The sequence below is a fragment of the Agelaius phoeniceus genome, chromosome 2 (genome assembly GCF_051311805.1).
Source record: "Agelaius phoeniceus isolate bAgePho1 chromosome 2, bAgePho1.hap1, whole genome shotgun sequence".
Taxonomy (NCBI): domain Eukaryota; kingdom Metazoa; phylum Chordata; class Aves; order Passeriformes; family Icteridae; genus Agelaius; species Agelaius phoeniceus.
Window position 1 is genome coordinate 100436245 of NC_135266.1, and position 15536 is coordinate 100451780.

The 15536-nt window shown below is 38.5% G+C and overlaps 1 long non-coding RNA gene across 1 annotated transcript; it reads right to left on the reverse strand.

Moving 5' to 3' along the window:
- Positions 1-1623: 1623 nt before the first annotated feature.
- On the reverse strand, positions 1624-14509 carry LOC143693482 (uncharacterized). Its single transcript, XR_013181185.1, has 3 exons — positions 14336-14509; positions 1800-1969; positions 1624-1719 (listed from the first exon to the last, which is right to left on the reverse strand). It is a non-coding gene; the product is annotated as an uncharacterized LOC143693482 (long non-coding RNA).
- Between the last annotated feature and the right edge of the window lie 1027 nt (positions 14510-15536).

Consider the following 15536-nt stretch of genomic DNA (forward strand, 5'->3'; position numbering starts at 1 on the left):
ATAAAGGAATTGTCTTATCCCAAAGTACTATGACTATAGCTGTCTGCAGTTCTGAAATACAAACTAGTACAACTTGACTCTTTTCAATGAAAATATTTAGCACAGCTCATATTTCTTGGGTTATACACTACTTTTGCATTGACATGCTCTGGATGAGAATTGGAAATATTTCTACTGATTATAGTGCTCATGCTTTTACTTTTTCAGAAATGTACCAGGAGCATTTACTAGTGCTTAGAAGAGCCTCTGCACAGATCTGAAGAAAAATCACCTGAATGTTGCTCTGTTTTAGCTTGCCTCTTTTATTTTAACCTGTCACTGTATTGTATAAAAATTCAATACTCACGTGATAAATTTTGCTTTAAAATATTTCTATTACCTTCAATAAGACTGATAACAATTTGTTTTTCCAGTACCAGATATCCATCAAGTACTTTGTTTAGATAGATACATACATCAAATAACTGTTATATTAAAGAGCTAAGCCATCTGTTAGTGGCTGACAACACAACAGAACCATAATCACATAATAAAAAATACTGCAAAAAATGACAGATCTGAATCTGCAATGCAAGCACAAGGTACAGAAAAAACTGCTGCAGAATAAAACAGAACAACAAGTTTACTAAAATCACAATCCTTGTTTGAACAGAATAACAGCAAAGTTCTGGCTCCAAATGTAGGTCTGCCCCTAAACATCAGCTGGTGGAGGGATGGAGATCCCCAGACAGCCTCTGGAAAGGTATGTGACACAAAGTGGATTAATGGTTCAAAGGCACAGAGTGCCTTAATGATTCCCAGGGTTCTGTACACACCAGATAACTTTCTGGTTTTGAAGGACACAATTTTCCATTGATCAAAATTAATCAGAAAAATATTTGCAACATCATTTCATAAAATTATGTAATTTTGACTTTAAATATTTTTTTCCCCACAAAATGCTGAACAATCTCAAAACTATCAAATAATTTTCATGGAAAGTAAAAAAAGAACTGTGTGACACCCTGAAAATGCAGTCTTATGAATAACAATGATTCAAACGGTGCCAAAGGAATATTCCCAAGCAAGCAGCCTTCCCTTTCAGCAGTAATTCCATATCCAGCAATAATATCCATGATGGATAAAGCTTTTCAGGAAAAAAAACTGTAATTACCCAGCTTTACTTCTAAGTAAGGAAATAAAAGAGGGTTCACAAAGACACCCAAGAAAGCACAGACAAATTCACTAAAAGGCAGGGAATTCCTCACACATTAAAATGTGTGCATTAGCATTCATAAAGGGGCTCTCGTCTGAAGCTTTGAAGAAGAACCTTTCAACACCTAAAGTGCAGGGCATATATTTGTGCCTAACTGAACTTATTGGAATTAAACTCTTCATGATCTCTTTATATTAAATTTAAATTTTAAAAAAGGGCAAACACAAACAGAACACCCCTTTAAAAAAAAAAAAAGGAAAAATATACCACCAAACAAACCATCAAGCAGAAAATGCTACTAAAACAGTGCTCATTCCTGGACAGTTCTGCCCAAGGACAGTAAGGAATACCACTCACCAAGGGTGCCAACACACTTGTTTGGTGCCATGCTGTGCCATGCTGTGCCATGCTGTGCCATGCTGTGCCATGCTGCACACATGGGTGCATTTGGATCTCATCTGTCCCACATTTGGCAAACCTTCTGCTTGGTCTCTCCTTCCACTTGTGCCAAGATGCTCACCAGTCTGTAGAGAAAAAATCACAAGCATTAAATGTGGAGCCATCAGAGCTCCTCTAAAATGCCAGTAGTGCTGCTTTGAAATACCTGGCAATAATGGAGATCTTTGAAACCCAGACCTCTGTGCAGCTTGCCCAGCTTGTTCCACCCAGAGTTAATCTACAGGACGCACTGTGTAGTCACAAAGTGTCAGATATTCACAAAAATAATATGTAATTGTTAAGTAGACTATGTGATGATCATCTGAAATCTTCCTTCTGCAAAACAATAAAACAGTTTCTTGAGAAAAAAAAAAAAGGCAGTTCTTGGCAAAATGCATTTTTTTTGGTGGCATGTTCTCTATTTTTTTAACAATGACCGGAAGGTTCTGCTGGTCCAAAGCAAATTTTGTAGTGAAATTAAACAAAACAAACCACAAAAATAACCTCCAAGACCCAACCTTAATGCCAAACAATAAAAGGAGGATTTCAGGGCGTTCACTGATTAACCCATTCTGCTCACTTGGAGCCCAGACTTGGGTGCACACTGAGCCCTTGGGCATTCCTTTGTTTTCTTCTTGTAGGAACAAATGTGGAAGCATCATTCTTTAGCCCCTACAGAATTGTTCTGCTGTCCAGCCAACATCAAATTAACTATGGTGAACTGCAGTGCTCTACCTATTTTTGGAAGGAGCCAACATCCAAATCTATTTAATCTGGAAATGTATGCAAATGAAGAAATTTGCATGGGGCAATCACTAAAATTGTAATTGAAAAAGGAAGAAAAGAAAGCATTAGTTTGCTATAATTTAATGGATATATATGTGGTTAATCCTTTCAAGCTCACATACATTAACTTCACAATGCTGTCTAATGCACCTTTTCTCTTTTATGAAACCCTAACACACATGAAAAGGACAAGTTTTGTAGGACCTGGCTCAAAGTTTTAAGGTTTCCTACTGGTTAGGAAGAAGCAACTGTTGGGATGCAGCAACGTATTTCACTTTGTCTTTTAAAATTAAAGCAGACACAACAAAAATAATTAAAGTAACTTTCACAGGCAGAATATTTTTAAAATATTTGAATAACATTTGCATTGAACTACTAAATTTCTCACAGTGTAAATTCATATCAAGCATGCCAAGAAAAGACAGCAAAAGCAGTGACAGAAAAATCTTTTACAATACCGCCTCACCTCCAAGCCTGGAGAAGCATCTTCTGTGAGAATAAAAGAGAAGAAATACTCAATGACTAGTTCTGGATGCTAAAAAGAGTAGTCCCCAAACTTTTCAGAAAACACCAGTGATGTTCAAATTAGAGCCATTTAGATTTTTTTTTGTTTGTTTTGTATGCAGCATGCTATGAACCAAATGGAGAGCACGTCTCTCACATAAGTAACAGCCATCACTCGTGACATTTTGTTCCCTCCCAACAGTTCTAGTTTCTAAACATGAGCCTCTGATGAAAGGCTGGCCTCCAGCAGCAATGCTCCAAGCCGTGTTGTTCCTTCACAGCCTTCAATTTATATTCAAGTCACGAACATGACACTCCTTTTGTTAGCTTTTGATTGTCATCTTCTGTTTTCAGCATTAATTCCCATAACAAAAATTGTCATTGTGATAGGTGCTGTGGAAATCAGTAAGATTAATAAGTAGTTGGTATAATATCTAAATACTCTCCCCTATCAAATTGAGTATGTTGCTGAATTTGTGCTATGTTGAACAGCTGACAGTAGAAATAGTTATAATAGATCACTTTGACAACTTTAGATTTACATAATGGATTCATCCACTTTGCAGATTGGGTTTGTGCACATTCTCTCAGCATGCAAAACATGCCTATTACCTTTAAAACATTTGCTTTGAATTGTATATGCTGCTACATAAAATATACATTTTTTGTGGTCTGTAGACTTAAATATGTATTTTAAGAGACATGTATTAGTATGTTTATATGTCATGTGCAAACAAAGTAAATTAATGCACCTGCACTAAAGTTCATGCACCTCTTTAGTGAGTTTATCACATTTTCATTTAATTCACATGAGCTGACTTTTTTCCTTTTTTAAATTCTTGTCTCCGTTTTTCAGATTTGGAAAACATAATTAGTAGCAAATAAAGACACTGCAGAAACTGTGCCTGGAAAACTTATACCTTTTCCAGTCTGCTTACAACATATCACAAAGGTATTTATTGCCAAAAAATAATCAAGGATTAGTTCATTATAGTTCCAGTACAATTCCATGGATACAAAGAGCAAAAGTAGCAGGAGAGGCTGAAAAGGGCCCAGTGTCCAATAGAAGATAATCCCCTCCACAAAGACAGACACTGGGGAGGAGGCCATGCTGCCTTCTGAGGTCTCCTCATCTGGGAGTATGTTTGGAACAGTGCTGCAGGGGCCTGAACTGGGCACATTCTGCTCAGTGATCAGACCAAGAGACATTCAATACCACTAAAACTCTGGGTATGTGTGCTGTGTGACTTTGGAAAGAGGTCTGCACGTCTTCCCAGCAGGACACACAGCTCTGAAGAAACATAATTTCAGTAAGTATCGGGGTCTTAAAAGAACATTTCTGCTTTGCCATCACACAAACTGACTCCCAGCCCAGGGACAGCCTGACAAGTGCCTCACTCAAGGTGAGGTACTCCTAATCCCCAAGCCAGTGGTCTTCAGCCTTGCAGGATGGGCAGCTCTGGAACAAACCCACTGGGCAAACTCTCTGAGGTCCAAGAACATGGGATTTCAGCATACAGCTCCAAAAGAGCTCAGTGAGCCTTTGGACCATCTCTAACATTCTCCTACAAATGTCTTGGCTGATGGGTTTTTGTCAGATTTGCTGTAGTAACAGGACATAGGGAATTTAGATTGCTGTACACTCTGGAAACCTGAGGATCAGCCTCTGACAAAATAATCTGAACTTTTTGTCCATGAGAAGTTCCAAAAGTGAAATTTACTGTGAACTTCAAAACCTTCTTCTTGGCTAGGAATAATATTGTATCATTTATTATACATGAATATCACAAAAGAATTAATTTCTTTACTTCTACTACTATTTTAGACATCTATTTCTGAAAAGACAAAGGTTATTTTTTACTTGGGAATGATATAAGTACCTCACTATACGTTTTTTCCCATCAATGCTTCAAAAAGGTGGAAAAATGCTAGCATTTATATTTCCCAGGGTAACAAGTTACTCAAGGCAAAATAGGCAGGCTGTCACAAAGAAACCAACTGAAGACAGGTAGTTTTGAATTGCACAGATCGAGACATTTAGACTCTGTCACATCACCTTAAATATTATACTGAATTATGAGCATGAGATCATGTATGAGCTGCTGTTGCTTTGCATGGTTTGAAGAATGTGAATAATTTTCAAATTAACAGATGTACTTTAAGATAATTAGAGAATCAGATAACCCTTGGTTTAAATGTATTAACATTCTTTTTGCACAGTGGAATATATTGCCATCATTGGACTAAAATATAAGCAATGTCTGCCAGCAATAAGTGTAGTTAATGGCTCTAAACAGTTGCTGTAATTTATTTGATATTATAAAGTGAGACTTTAAATAAAATAAAACCTGCAACTATCCATTTTGTTGTTCACTTTATCTTTAAAAAAATAGTGTAAAACACAATAAACGTTCATACAAGTTCTCAGATGTCAAGGTAAATGTTACAGTCCCATTAACACAAATTGTTTTTCCTTATCTCCTGGCTACCTAAGCTTCTGCTGCGCCCTCACAGAAATACTTCTATATGGAAATATATACAGGCATTGTTAGCCAAGGATTAATGGCAAGTTCACATTTTTCTTACCCAATTATTGTATGTAATAATACTTTTCAGTATCCAGGCAGCCTTACATTTGAAGTGATCTTGATTTTGTTTGATTCTGCTTGGGTGTTGTTCATGAAATAAATGCTTCTTAAATAAATGCATTTCAGAGTGACTGCATGGCTGTATAAGGAAAAATAACCATGTACATTTAAAAAATAATTAAAAATGCAAATGCACAACAAATTTGGCAGCACATTCCCTGACCTCTCAAAAATCCTAGGGGAATGGCTGTGGTGTTGAATACAAACCACCAGTGAGGCCCTTCTTTGTTCATCCTGCAATTTCTTATAATTGAGATGTACATTTTTCATGCCTAATGTTTTCAGGTAATCAAGCAGTCTCCAAACACCTACTTGCTGGCATATTTCCCCAATAGGAAGGGGGGAGGTTTGGACTGATGATGTTTTGTGTTCCCAAAAACAAAACATGGAGCCCAGCATTCCTGGGGATGGCTGAGCACTTTCCTGCCCATAGGAAGCAGTGAGTAAACTCTTTGTTATCTTTGTGCTTTGCCTAATGAAGTGTCTTTATCTCAAGCCATGTGTTTTCTCACTTTTACCCTCCCAATTTTCTCCCCAGTCCCGCCTGCTGGGGAGTGAGGGAGTAACTACGTGGGGCTTGGCTGCTGGCTGGGATTAAATCACAACACCTACAAGTGTGATTCTTTGAATGGTGGGAAGAGTAACTACAGCAACTAACAAGACATGAGCCTTCAGAAGGTAGAAGAGGGCTGGCTGCTGCTCCACTGTGTTAAAATCACACACTGGAGGAGCACACTGGATTTCGAATCACATCAAAGAGTAAGAACAAAACAGGAAAAGAAAAGATGTGTGGAGAGAATCAAGGGAAGAGCCACAAAGTAATCAAATCACTTAAGTGAGAAGTAAGTGATGAGGATGTTTTAGAAAAGTGACATTTCTGAATCCCATCTTCCATCTAGACCTTACACTTTTATATCCAGATTACTGCTCACAGCAAGCTGTCTCAGCTCCTGGGCTTTCCCTTTGTCTCTGCTATGATTAATACGACAGATATTTCTTCTAGCTGTTCCTATTCTCTGCTGTGCTGTCTCTCTCATGCACTTGCTGTTTCTCTTTCTGCCTCTCATTATTTGCTCAGGCTTCCAAGCCCTCTGTGACAGCATTCCCAGAACAAAAGTTTGCCATTACATTTATCCCTATTTATCCTCCTTTGATGTTGAATTGAATTTTGTTCTGCTAGCATGAAGAAAGCTACCTTTGTCATCATCTTCATCATCTCTATTTTACTAAATCACCTTGAACACAACTGTAATTTATTTCCTAAATTTATCAAAATCCTTTACAACCTAAAAGTTTTCACAAACCCTTTCTCTATTACTTCTCTAGTGAATAAAGTGAGGTAAATGCAGGCATGTTTGTAACCAGAATGCATATAGGCATTTTTCCCTTCTACCTTAAGAGCCTCCTTGAAGGTACAGAGTGGCCAATTAGCCAGCTATGTATAGAAGTAAGGAAGAAAAGGAATAATCATCATAATGATTTGTTCCTTTTCTTACTTTTCATTGAAATTCTAAAAAAAAAAAAGTAATTCACAGGTAGGAATCAGTCTCATTTAAAGTGAAATTGCCCTTCAAAAGTAGCAGAAGTCTGCAGAGGGATCAGGTTATATACCACTTTTGCCAACCTGCTGCTTACTAACTCCAGCTCCTAGAACCATTAACCATGTACTGGTTTTGTCTGGGATAGACTTGACTTTCCTCACAGTGGCTGTGTAGGGTTATGGTTTGGATTTCTGCTGAACACAGTGATGATAATATAGAGGTGCTTTTTTATTGCTGAGCAGGGCTTGCACAGAGCCAAGGCCTTTTTCCTTTTCATACAGCCAGGATGGAAAGGAGACTGGGAAGTTGTGAGGAGACACAGCCAGGACAGGTGACCCCAACATACCTAAGGCAGGTTCCATCCCATATGACAACATGCTCAGAACATAAAGTAGATGGGAGAAAGAAGAAGGGAGGATATGTTTGGAATGACACTGTGTGTGTCTTTCCAAGTCCCTGCTATGTGTGATGGAGTTTTGCTGTCCTGGAGATACCTGCCATGGGAAGCAGTGACTGAATTCCTTGTTTTATCTTGTGTGCATGGATTTTGCTTTCCCTGTCAAACTGTCTTAATCTCAAGCCACAAGTTTTCTGGTTTTTACCCACACAACATTCTGTCCCTGATCCCTGGAAGGGAGTAAGCAAGTGGCTGCATGGAGCTTGGATGCTGGCAGGGGTTGAACCACTACAACCATCACTGTATTTATGTGGCTGGTTGCAAGGTCTCTGCAGATTGGCAATAAATGAGAAACATGTGTTGTAAAGATACTGCAAATGCAACAGAACTATATTACTCATGACTTTCCATGACATTGATTCAGTGTCAAGAAACTGGAATCTAATGCAGCGTTGATTTTTTGCGAAATCAGAAAGCCACTGTACCTCAGAGTGCTCCATTCTAATCAAAACCATCTGTACTACACCATCCACGTAGTATGCATTCAGATGTGACAAAATGGTGGTTAGTTATGACTTGACATGCTTCTGGAACAATAAATAGTGTTTACAACTTCTTATAGAAAAATGTACTGAGACCAAGTTAAATCAGCTGTCTAAAATTGTGACTGGTAAGAATCCCAGACTCTACAGAGCTTATTACATTCACTGTCACACATACACACACAAGGTGAGAAGGTAGGTGCCACCCAGCTCACAGGGGAACTGTGCAAAGGCAACACTAAAACTTCTGTTAATAAGGTGGCAAGAAGGAAGACTCTTTATTCCCAGTGGCAGCCCTCATACTGGGACTGGAGCAATTTTCCAAATGAACTACCAAAACCAACTGAAGTACCAGGGGTTCAGAAGAAAATCATCAAAAGCTATCATGAGAAGTTCACAGAAAAGAGAAGCTACATATACATTGAACTTCAAGTGACAGAAGTGCCACAACACAGCTAGGATGTGCCTTTGTTCAGCCTTTCCATGAACTCAGCAGAAGGCACAGAAAATATTGTGTTAAGCTGGTCACCATTGCTTCCATTCTGAGAAGGCTAAATATATGGCTCTAGACAAAGGGGTTTTTTTCTAATACAAAGGACTACCTACCAGCTACTTAAAGTTTACATTCAGAGACAGTCTCACTAATTAATTCTCTGTGCTCGACTTCCCTTTTCTTGGCAGAGATAAATGAGAGCCTAGCACATGCTGTTTGCCAGCATTAAGCAGCTTTTCAAAAACACGCTTCAGGCTTGGATATATCAAAAAGATGATGCTAACAGCAAAGGATCAATGACTTCCTTGAGACTCAGGGCAGAGGTCAAATCTATACGCTCTTTGACCTCGGTACAAATTTTGACACAGCCACTGATTGCTGATGATCTGCTAACAGACTCCACCAGCATAGCAATGTACTCTTATCCCTTCAGGTATGCTTCTCAAACAGGACCTTAAACAGAGACAGCAGACACAATTTTCTCTCACAGACAGATACACACCAAGGTCAAAGATTGATGCAGGCCCCCTCCCTCAATTTCAGTTGCTACAAGTGATTTTCTGAAGGAACAGGACCCCAGTCCTTACACTGATTAGTGCACCCCTCTTCTCCAAAGGGAAATATGTCTGAATGACATTAAGCTCAGAGAAAAATTTAGCCTCAGACCTGCATTTTACTCTCATTAGGAATAAAGGAAAAGATTTCTCTATCACTGCAGAGGTGTGTTTTCAGATTAGGCCAGTCCCAGCCAGTTGGGTGGACATTGGAGCAGAGGTTCGGTGTACTTGCAGCATGTTAGGAGGCATCACTGGTAACAAACTCAGTGTCTAATATCTTAGAAATTAGGGAGGTGCAGTAAACAGCTTTCTCTGCCAAAGAAGATCAAGAAGCTTGAGGAACCCATTCAATCCTTCAGTAGCACCAGACTGTAGCATTGAACTTTTCCTCATGCTTTAATCAGAGAAGAAAAACTGTAGTGTGGTTAACTGTAGTGTAGTTGGTTGCACTTTATCAGATTTCCTTCCTTGACTTTATACAATGTGCTTCTATAAACCCTTGGCATAAACTGAAAATCAACCTCAGAGCAAACCATCACCCTTATTCAATGTACAAAGTAACTGTTCACAGAATGGAACATTGCCCTTTTCTCAGCTACTGCTATATCCTAGAGAAAATCTTCAAATTTTCTCTAAACTTCATTCTTCTCTAAAACTGGAAGTAAGCCTTGTTTCATGATATAAAAATCGACATGTTAAAATGAACACAATAAACTAGAAGAGTTTGAAATGGCCATGCTTGTTTTATGAATGTACTAAAGTCAATGCATCATCTCATACCGATGAAGAAATGCAATGACAACAAAGAATCTTTTCCTCACATTTAATTACTGCTTTGGCACCAATCTGGCAGGATTCATGTGTTTTATTCTATAGCTATATTGCTTTCTGTGGGTATATGAGTCTTTTTTTGTGTCATGTCCTCAAAGTATTAGGCAACAGCCTATGAAGCCACAGTCTATGAAAGATTATTCATAGACTCAGATCATATGGCTGAACATAGTTCTCATGTTTTATGCAAGCCTGAATTATATACATTCAAAGTGAGCTGTTCAATTCAGAGACTCACAGAGCTCCATTTTAAAATTATATAATAATTTTTGAATTAACAAAAAAGGGAAACCATAGCACCTGTGGTTTGTTGCATAGCTAACCCTGTTAAATATGCAGTATAAATTTGGAAGTAATAAAAAAGCCTTTAAACAAGAAAGCTTATAAAAAACAAGTCTCACTTTGGAGTGAACTTTGACACTCTAGCTATAAAATTTTTAAAATAGCATTCAAAGAGAAGAATTATATCACACAAGTTTCTCTTTCATGGATCCTCACACCCACTCCATTCTATCTCACCCTTAAGGGTCACTAGCATCATACCTATTGCAGAATAGCCACCTACAGAGAAGAATCTAATAGAGCCACAAGGTAATAAAAAATTGCCATTAAATTATGAAGTTGAAATATTTTTTTTTTCTTTACAGTAGCATGCATGTTTTGTGGTGGTGCTCTGAAGCCTCACCTTTGGACTGCAGTCCTACTGTAACATCAGAGACCAAGCAGCAGTGGACTGGGGTTTTTGAAGTTCAAGCACCACTAACAAGCAAGAATCCTTAAGAAAACGTCCCCTCCTCACACTGACAGTAAAAAATCACCTGCAGACGGGCAGTAATCTAATCAAGCCTGTTAGCTGTACAATAAACTTCATTGAAGTGAATTATGGCAGTGTGTAGCTAAAATGGTGGAGGCACTTAAACACATTGACAGGTAGGCATTGTCAGAGCTAAGAAACTATATTTACTTCTTTGTTTTACTTATCATAAACAAGAGCCCTGAGGGCTGGAAAAGAAAATAAAAGAAAAAAGAGATAGAGAGGCAGAGGCAATAGCTGACACTACCAGAATGACAAAAAGATAACTTCAACAGGGCATGTAATACCTTATTACATCATTGAAAAACCAAAACAAAAAACCAAACAAACAAACAAAAACCCCCACAAAAAAATTTCAGAGCTGTTACATCTTAAATCTATCCATTGAGTAAGATGATATGCTAATATCAGAACAACACAGTTTTTTTAAAGCCCTACAAAATGTTAAGTTCAGATTGGCACAACAAACAGAACAAGATCCTTGTTCTTTGGCTGGCATTTACATTTTGCTTCTTCAAAGTATACATATAGTACAAAGTATACAAAAAGTTGTTTTTAAACATCTTTCACTCCTCAACCTCCCCACCCAGAGACTCAGAGTTACACCATTCCCGTCTGTCAGCAGATAATTCAAAACATGTACCTCAGCAGACAGTAGGTTCTTGACATCTGCCTTTTATCAGAGATGTCTGCTGTACTTCTTGTGCACTGTGTGATATTATAAGCAAATGAAACATAACACAAAGTAATATTAAATGAGAGACAGGCATTCCTGGGCATAGGACAGATTCCATCCATTTTGTTAGGGGACTCCTGATGTGAAATGGAGGCAAAAGCAAACAGGAGATTGCAGTAGGGGAAAGAAAAAGGACCTGGAGAGTTTATTGCTAGCTATTCAACTGTTGAAAGTCTTTTTGTAACATCTTTCTGACCACAATCAGAATTAAGGGGGAATGTTGCAGACATCTTTTTGTGAACATCTCTCTTCTGAGAAGCTGAGGCCTCAGAAACAAAATGTAAACAATGGTTATCTGCTGCTGTGGAATGCATCAGGTGTGTCTGTGATTGGGCCATTTTGAATGTTTACAATTAATGGCCAACCACAGACCAGATAGCTTGGACTCTGTCCGAGCCAGCTGCCTTTGTTATCATTCTTTTCTATTCTATTCTTAGCTGGCTTCTGAGGAAACCTTTCCTTCTATTTCTTTTTAGTATAGTTATAATGTAATATATATATATCATAAAATAGTAAATCAAGCCTTCTGAACATGAAGTCAACACTCTCATCTCTTGCCTCATCCAAGAACCCCTGTGAACACTACCACAGGGGGAGTGGGAAAAAGTCACTTGATACCAAAAGAGTAAAAGTCAAGAACAACAACCAATCTGAAACTCCATGTTTCACAGTCTCCTAGACCATTTGAAAGCTAACCATAAACAATAGACATCACACACTCATTTGACATTCTCATTACATTAGGACACTTACAACAAGTTCCCAAAAGCCAGGGAAGATCTTTGGTCCTGAAAGAGCAGTACCAGTACCAAGGATGAAGTACTTGGATGGCAGACACTCCATTATTCATTTGCCATGAAGGGGAAATCTGAGCCTAGCTGGCCTTGCAGTTTAGGCAGCTGGCAGAAGCATTGTGCCCAGAATACTGTGGTGCCAAGCAGCTGTCGGGGAAAAGTATTTTCCTAGGAGCTCTAAGGACATTTCTGTTCTGTTGGCACATCACTATGTGAATCACTACTTGCCTCTGGGGGAAACCTATAAATGCCCAATATGTTCTTCATGAATATTTACTGATTCAGAGTTAAGTAGTTATGCCCCTGCCATACTCTTGTAGAGCAAATTTCCATACCTACTCCTTTCTCCTTTGTTATCAGTGCTCGAAGCGAGATGAGGGGAACAGGCAGTTTGCACTCCTCTGCATTCTAGGGACACACACTGTACTCACACTCAGGGACTGACTGGCAAAGAATTTGTCATATTGTCCTGTTTTTTATGGGTTCAGCTTTTGCCAATCACAAACCTCAGATGGCAGTGTTGAAAATGTGAGCGCAGGTGCATTTTCAAAATATGAATTAAGTTTTGAGCAGCAAAACTTGGCACAGATCTATGCCAAAAGTCTGGATTTTGGTAGAAAATTTAAAGAATCAAACTCAGAAGCCAAGTAAAAACTGTGAGTCAAAACTTACAATAATCAGAGCACACCAAAACATTGGTAGAAAATCAAATTTTTTAATATTGGTCTTACAGCAAATCTTGGTATTTCCTAGCTAACCACTTTTAATCACCAAGAAGAATAAGCTAACCAAGTACATTTATAGCCTGTGACTCAGCTGGCAATAACTTGAGTTTTCAAGAGCACACACAAGAATTTATTGCTGCAGCCCAGTGAAACTGCACAGGTTTGCACAACTGGCTAAATAAGGAAGCGGTGTACATTAATGTCTAATGAGAGGAGGCCAGTTTCTTTCTTCATTTGAAAGACAACTAATAAAATTTAGCTCCTATACACCAAACAACTCAGATTTTTGAATGGTTCCTCATGTCTCTGGGAAATTTCTGGTTCCTGCAAATCCAATATTGTTTGGAGGCTTGTGTTCTTTTAGGTTCTAAATTCAGAAATTTTTTTTACAAACTTGGAAAGTGGATGCTTTACAACATTCTGCACACCATTTTCCACACCTTTTAAGTCTGTAAGCCAGATTTCTCTGTCCATTTGTGAAGTTCCATGTAAAGGCACGCAACTAACAAAAAATAAGGAAAAAAGAAAAATGCCCTACCTGACCTCAGCTACTTAAAGATACTGTTAATGTGCATCTAGGAATGAAACCTGAAATTCTGCAGCACCTTTGTAGCACTCACTGCAACCACCAGGCACACAGTTTGGTGGTCCTGGAATGTCCTGTTTTACAGTGTCTGGAAGCAGATAGCTTTGAAGACCTGAATAACCAGAACTTTCTAAATGTTTGCTATGCAAGAAGTGTAGCTTCAAGTGACACGACCAAAAAAAATTACCTACAAACTGGACTGAGCTGAGGGTTTCTCAAGAAGCACAGTGCTGTGTGGTAGTGAATGGGATCACAGCTGCTCTCTGGTGGCACTGGAACCTTTCACTGTCTGCTTGAGACTGCTATACACAAACACAGAACCAGTTCTGGATGACAGATTTTGGGGCACAAAACAAGCTTCTAATCTATTACCTCTAAAGATGCAGGGAGGCAAAAGCAAGAATTTGCTGTTAATCCTAAGGTAACCTGTATTTTAATATACCTAAAAATGCTTGTACAGGTATCAACACAGGCTGATATTTAGTGCTCGCAAACACATAAAGGAGCTGTGTCTACAGGGACGTGGTTTCTTGGTCTGACCTTGTGCTGAACCAGAGAGAAACTCATTTCAGAAATTTTCCCACTTCCACAATTTCCTCTCTTATTTTTTGCACTTCTTAATGAAGACTGAAAAATTTTAAATTACCACCACCAAACAATAATAAAAAACTTTCAGCATATCTTACTTGATACTCGTAGGGTATCAAGTTTCTCTTCAGTGACACAGTACTGTAGATCTGGATCATACCTTTGAAAATGAAATCTGTTTATGCCTTCCATTGAGTGATCACTTCTTAAAATCTGTCTGCTGAGTGATGTGCATCCAAGACATGCTTCTTGCTCTAGACAGTGCTCTATAATATCTTATCAGGCTCCTTTAATATAGAAAGTAACTTCATTAGTAACTTGCTTCTATTAATCTATTCTCAGGTTGAATAATGCCTTCTTTGCAAATAACACTAATTTAGGTGCATTTCCTTTGCAAGTAGTGCTAATCACTCACACCAGCTGTCCCTGCGGTATTAATCTTTGATTTACTAGGGTTTCCAGAGCTGAAGAAGGAGTTTTGGAGAAGTAAAAAATGCAATTTCAGGTGTTTAATAAATATTCCCATCATGTAGCTTCTAACAATGCCTATCCAATATGGCAAAAAGAACTCTAAGCCCAGTTCATTTCAGTATTATTGACTTCTCCTTTTAAAATACCACCACCTTTCTCATATGAAATCAATTGACACTGCTGGCTTCACAAACTTTAAATATTCACATTCAAAAGTAGATTTTCCCCATCTTTTTGTTACCAGCCTCTGTTTCTCTAACCTTCCCATGCAACATTATAAGCTGACTGAAGGTCATAAGGAGTCCCTGGAATGAGATTTTAAAGTCAGCAAAGACAAGCTGTGGATAGGATTTGTAGCTCCTTAGACACATCTCCAAAGGAGGCCCCCAGTAAATATGACATTATGCATACCATGTATCTGCTGTCTGTTCTTCTTGGGACTCCCCAGCAGAGACTCAGACTTCCTCCCCCTTCCTCTCTTTGGACAAAATTAAAAATATAAACATGTGTTTGGGTATGGTCCCACCCCAATTGCAGACAGCTTCTCATAACCATTAACATTTTCCTTACCAGCAGAGAGGGTTACTCTGTATTTTGTGCTTTCATCTAAATTTTGCCTCTTAAAGACAAGGAGCAGGACAAATGCAGCTTCCAGTACCTTTGGATGTGTTGCACATGGCCAATGTATCTCACTGAAATTCCCAAGGGATCAAAGCACACCTTAACACATCTGTAAGAGAAGCAGGCAAATGATTGACTCACTAAATGCTATCCAGTTTCAAACATAATAAGTATGTCAGAGATTTTTTTTTTAATGCCATGAGATTCCTCCCAAAGGATGCTCAATATCCCTCCCAAAGGATATACTCAATATGTTAAAAACATTATAC